The sequence below is a fragment of the Myotis davidii genome, unplaced genomic scaffold (genome assembly GCF_000327345.1).
Source record: "Myotis davidii unplaced genomic scaffold, ASM32734v1 scaffold663, whole genome shotgun sequence".
Classification (NCBI taxonomy): domain Eukaryota; kingdom Metazoa; phylum Chordata; class Mammalia; order Chiroptera; family Vespertilionidae; genus Myotis; species Myotis davidii.
In genome coordinates this window covers 5,712,423-5,718,197 of record NW_006295816.1, presented here as the reverse complement: position 1 = coordinate 5,718,197, position 5,775 = coordinate 5,712,423, and the positions used below count along the sequence as shown (strand labels likewise).

General features: G+C 52.7%; 1 protein-coding gene across 1 annotated transcript in view; it reads right to left on the bottom strand.

Moving 5' to 3' along the window:
- Positions 1–5,775, bottom strand: part of LOC102756990 (E3 ubiquitin-protein ligase PDZRN3) — a 103,468-nt gene that overhangs the window by 43,447 nt on the left and 54,246 nt on the right.

The window sequence follows — 5,775 nt, the reverse complement described above, 5'->3', positions numbered from 1 at the left end:
ATGATCCCGCCGCCTGGCAGCCAATTCCAGACCCACAGGGCTCCCCGCCACTGAGCCCATCTTATTCTGATGCATAAAACTCATCTCATCAAATCAACCTCTCCAAGTTGTAAATTAAAAAATAAACATTCTTGAGAAAATGTCAAATGCAGGCCCGAGAGAAAGGCCACGAAATCCATTGAAGGGAGATTGCGGCGAATCTGTCCCCAGAAGATTGGGAGACGCCGAGTGGAGACTGAATATAAATTCCCTGCCTCGGGCCGGTGCGGGGTGAAATGAGCCCTCGCCGGGGGTTGGGCACCTTGGAACCGCTGAGAGCAGCAGCGCAAGGCAGGGCGACCCCAAGGGCCCACAGAATATCAAGAGCGAGGCTGAGGGGGCGTGGTCGAGGGCAGTGCAGGCCTCTGGTCCCCTCCATGGGGATTCACATTCAGTCACGGAACTGCCCACCCCTACCCCTCCCCAACCCAGGGCTGCTCCTGCTGGCGGGCAAGTCCTTATTGCAGGGACCTTCTCCGGGTCCCGGGAAGCTTCCCGCCTCCACATGGTCGTCTCTCACCCGCAGATCCATTCTGAGACCCCCGTGGATGCCCGAGACCTCAGAGCCACCGAACCCTGCACCCACGGTGTTGCTCTGCACGTACACACCGATGAGACAGCTTAGCCCATTGGTTCTCAACCTTCTGGCCCTTTAAATACAGTTCCTCAAGTGGTGACCCAACCATACAATTATTTCCGTTGCTACTTCATAACTGTCATGTTGCTACTGTTATGAATTGTCATGTAAATATCTGATATGCAGGATGGTCTTAGGCGACCCCTGTGAAAGGGTCGTTCAACCGCCAAAGGGGTCGCGACCCACAAGTTGAGAGCCGCTGGCTTAGCCTATCGATTAGCACCGTGAGCTATCACAATAACTATTCACAAAGTAGAAAAATTATAACAGTACTCTGTAGTAACAGTTATGTGAGCCCACCCGGCGTGGCTCAGTGGTTGAGCATCGACCTAATGAACCAGGAGGTCACGGTTTGATTCCCAGTCAGGGCACATGCCGGGGTTTCAGGTTCAATCCCAGGTAGGGGGCGTGTATACGGGAGGCAACCTATTGATGTGTTTGCTGTCTCTGGCTGCCTGTCCCTGTGCCCGCCCATCTGATCCACGCTCTGGGGAAGCGGGTGGCACCAGCTGAGTGCCCTTCGGAGAGGCCGTGTGGTGTAAAGACCTGAGGAGGCCTTGCCCGTTGTCTTTGGAAAAACTCGCAGGCAGGGCAAGGATGATAAAAACCTATAATTACACCCAAAGGCGGCCACAGCATCTCACCCAGTCATTAGCGGCCCGTCTGGCAGCGGCGGCATGTGACTCACTGTTTCCAATTTCTCTAAGTGAATTTAAGGCTGTTACCAACGTCCGTGCCCACACAGCGTGGTCGTGGCCAAGAACTTTATCTTCATCACGGGCGGCAAGTGGGTCAGGCTGAGGGGAGTGGGAGGAGCAGGAGCTGTGGGCTAGGAGGTGCCCTGGCCCGGAGATGCCATGAGCCGGGGATGCCGGTGTCCAGGGATGCTGGTGGCCAGGGATGCTGTGGGCCAGGATGCCGTGGGCTGGGGATGCCATGGACCGGGGATGCCAGTGGCCGGGGATGCTGGTGGCTGGGGAGGCTGGTGGCCAGGGATGCCATAGGCCAGGGATGCTGTGGGCCGGAGATGCCGTGGGCCAGGGGTGCTGGTGGCTGGGCGGCTGCTTTCGGTCAGCAGCTTGAGTCTGAGTCCGCTGGGCAATCACCCCGAGTCCTTGGCCTGTGCAGGAGCCCAGGATGGATGGTTGGGGGACTCGGACTGCAGTGGGGCAGCAGTGGAAGGAATTTTTAGAAAACTCAAAACAACCCACAGGAAGCCAGACATTTGCTAGTGGTTAGAGCTCCTGTTTGGGGCGACGAGGGTTTTGGAAGTAGATGATGACCTGGTACAGCATTCTGAGTATAAAATCGTGAAGGTGGTATTACAGATTTTGCCACAATAAAAGAAGAAAGAAGGAAAGCCACCCGCTAGCTGGGGCGGCGCAGGCACAACGCAGGGGGAGCTCGTGGGGGGTCGGCTCTGATTATCCGTGAAGCTGCCGCAGGCGGTCGGCACCTGATCATCAGGCGGGTCACAGGTCAGGAGTTTTATTTCATTTCGGGTAAATTCTGAAGGTATTGGAAAGAGAAGAATAAATCAACCTAAGAAACAGCCTCAGTCCCCCTCTCTTAGCAGCTGGTGCGCTTCTCTCGTTAACATCTTCTGCCCCGAAGCTGAGGTGGCTGCATGTCATCTGGCCCCTGACACCAATAACCCAGCTAAAGCACATCCGTATCCCAATGTCCCGTCTACACCGGAATCAGCCTCGACTTCTCTAAGTTTATAGAGATATTTCCGAAAGTGACAGCTCCGGGTTTTGAAATTCAAGGCCTTTTCTCAAAAGCAGTTTGTTACTGAATTACAGTAGCATTTGATTCCGTATCTTAGTATTAGAACAGCATGTTCTCAAAAAGAATACAAATGATTTTTTTCCCCACGGGGAAAAGCCACCAACAGAACAGGTACGTACATAACACGGAGCACAGGCACCTCGACTCGCTCGGCTCTGCCCGCACGACCCCGAGAAGGCCGTCCCCTCCCTGCGTTTTCCGAGGGACTCGCCAGCCCATCACGACACGCAGATGAAGACGTCACAGTTACCTGCTCCCGGCTGATTACCGCTGACACCAGACCGCCAGGGCCGCGGGAGCTTTGACGATGACGGAGTAACGATCGGTCTCGTGAGTCGCTTCGGGAATCAGCCCCCTTCCTCCCGATCCCGCCTCTTCACGCGTGAGCCTGTGGGTCCGCTGACACCCTTTGGGGACCTGACTTTAACGGCGTTGCCTGCTCTGCAGAACACGACACAGCATTTTTCCTAAACAAGGGACTCCGCGCTCAGGCTCCAGCGCACCTGCAGCCCCCGGGGACACTCCTCCGGTCACAGGGAGGCCCTGCCACCAGCCCCGCCTGACGACGGTGTCAGGTCCAGCCATGTCACCACCTGCTGTGGGTGTGGGTCCCCTCCTGCACCAGCACCTGTGTGTCCTCAGAGGGAACCGCGGGCCAAACCCTGGCAGCAGACTTGTCCCAGTGGCCACAGTGGCCCGGCGAAGGGGTTTTTCCTTCCCTGAGTCTCTAGCTATAGAGTCAAACGGAGCAGCGTCGGCAAACAATACTCTTTACAGTTGAGTCAGCATGAAATCCCACGTGCAGACCCAAATGACTTCCTGGTTCCGTGGCCCATCCATCCCGCCTCCAGCGCGCCATCATTTCAGGGACTGCCCCACCACCTCGCCTGTGGCTGGAGAAGACCCAGCCCCTCCTGCCCCCCGCTACGCACCGAGCAGCGGCCCACGCAGCGAGCGCTGCGAGCTGCGACCCTTTTGGCGGTCAAACGACCCTTTCACAGGGGTCGCCTAAGACCATCCTGCTTATCAGATATTTACATTATGATTCATAACAGTAGCAAAATTACAGTTATGAAGTAGCAACGAAAATAATTTTATGGTTGGGGTCACCACACGTGAGGAAATGTATTAAAGGGTTGCGGCATTAGGAAGGTTGAGAACCACCGGCTAAGCGAACGGCTTCTCCTATCGGGGACTGACTGCAGGTGGATTCGAGAAAGGAGGGGAAGGGACTTCGTTTTCCAAGCGATTAGGCCACTAACAAGTAAAATCATTTTCTTCAATATCTGTTCATTCTGTTTGACATTCCCCCCAACACACAGGCACAGGTGGGCGGTTTTGTGGGCTGTTGTGTCTGGAATTGGCCTCAGGGAACCCCAGGCGACACCCCCAGGATCAGCTACAGAAAAGAGGGTAGCCCACAGCCAGCCCACTCAGCTATAAGCAGTGAGAGACACGTGTGGTGCCGGCGCGCCACCTGCTGGCAGAGCCGTGTTTTACACACAACACGTTTTTCTATTGGAGTCACGTTGAGCTGTTTAAATAAACATGGAAAATTAAGTTCTCCCCATGAGCAAAAAGACGCAAACGCCCTACTAGATGGTTTTGAACCGGTTGGGGCTGGTGTGGGGGCCCGCGGACAGAGGCCACCACACTGCCAGGCTCGGTGTGCCCCCGTTTTAGATACGGCAATTTTATCTTAACGTTTTCTTGATCTCAACTTTAAAACTATAATTGTTTTTAAATAAACATTAAAAAAACTCTTCACAAAGTATTTTGGTAACTCAGTCTTTTTAGAAGAAACCAACCAAGTTTTAGAGGGCTGTGTTGCCTTTCTAGGCTCAACCTAGACTTATTTTAATGGTTCCCTTATAAGTTTTTCTACTTTCACAAGCAAAAGTGTAAGTGGTCCCTTATTTACCCAGAAGATTCCACTGACATCATGAATCTGGTGAGAGTTCCAGTCACAAATGACAGGCATGTATAACCAAGTGCTGACATCACACAGGAGCAACTCTTTATGTTTAGTCTTGAAGGACATAGGGTTTCATAGTTTAAAAAAATAATAAAATTTTCAGGCTTCAAAAAAAAAATAAATTCTTCGTTTTTAAACCAATTCTTTACCCATTAGGCTTCATTTCAAACATCGTTCCCATCACTGTGTCCTCAGCCTCAGCTAACGGACAATGAAAAAAAATCCTTCTTTTGCTTCATTTGGTAGTTTCTGATTACAGACATCATCTAATGCTTCTCCCCATCCGCTTTGCAAAAGTCCTAAATGACAGAATACAAGTGTACTTCCAAAAATAGAACACCGCGTTTACTGTGTGTGTCTGAGCTCGACTGTCTCAGCGAGACCGTAAATGTGTCTCAAGGAACTCGGTCATACCTCTGAACTTCTTTGGGGCAGAAGGCACCACAGACTGAAAGAAAAAACCTACAATTAAAGCTTTTATACAAAATTCATACACAGATCAAGCGCTGCTCCCCGACACATACAGGGTTAGTTGGCGAGGGCGGTATAACATGGGTTTAATTGGCTGATAATGGGCCATTAAGTGGGGGAGGAAAGACAGGAAATGTATTCTTTTATGCACACAAAGGCGCCTTTCAGGAAGAACAAATTTGTTCTGCCTCAGCCCTTCCTGCTTGAACCACCTGAACAAATACGGCGCCATCTGATGACAAGCAGGGGTTTGTGGCACCAGGAAGGTTTCCATCTCCATGATGACGCTCCCAGCTCCAAACAGCGGAGGCTGGTTTCCCAGGTCAGCCTTTCAGCCACGAGCAGGCGCACCCGGGCCTGGGCTGCCTCTGGGTGCTCTTTCTTGGCTGTTTTTCTCCCAAATGGTCGGCAGTCGGTGATCACAGACCTGACCCGTGTTCCGGTGCCTCCACCGCCCAGGGCTTCATTTTCCAGGAACGAAGCACATCACGTTCTGACTCAACTCCCTACAGCCACAGAGCGTGTCCCCGGAGCCACAGAGCGCATCCCCGGAGCCACAGCATGTCCCGGCCCCAGGTGGACACCGCGGAAGTCACTGGATCTTCCACCTGGAGATCACCGCTTCAGGGTGACTTACGGGCACGTGTGTGCTCTAACACGAGCAGCAGGACTGTGCAGGTGAGGGGAAACGCACCAAAAGCTTTCTGGGAACTTCTCTCCAAATAAATAGCGAACAACGCAGCAGCGATGTTTGTGACGACAGCAGCGCCGCTAACAGGTGCTCCTGGCCCTTTGGGACGAGGCTCTATCAGGGTTTTTATTTGCAGGAAATCCTTTGTTTACTTTTTAAAATAAGTACAAA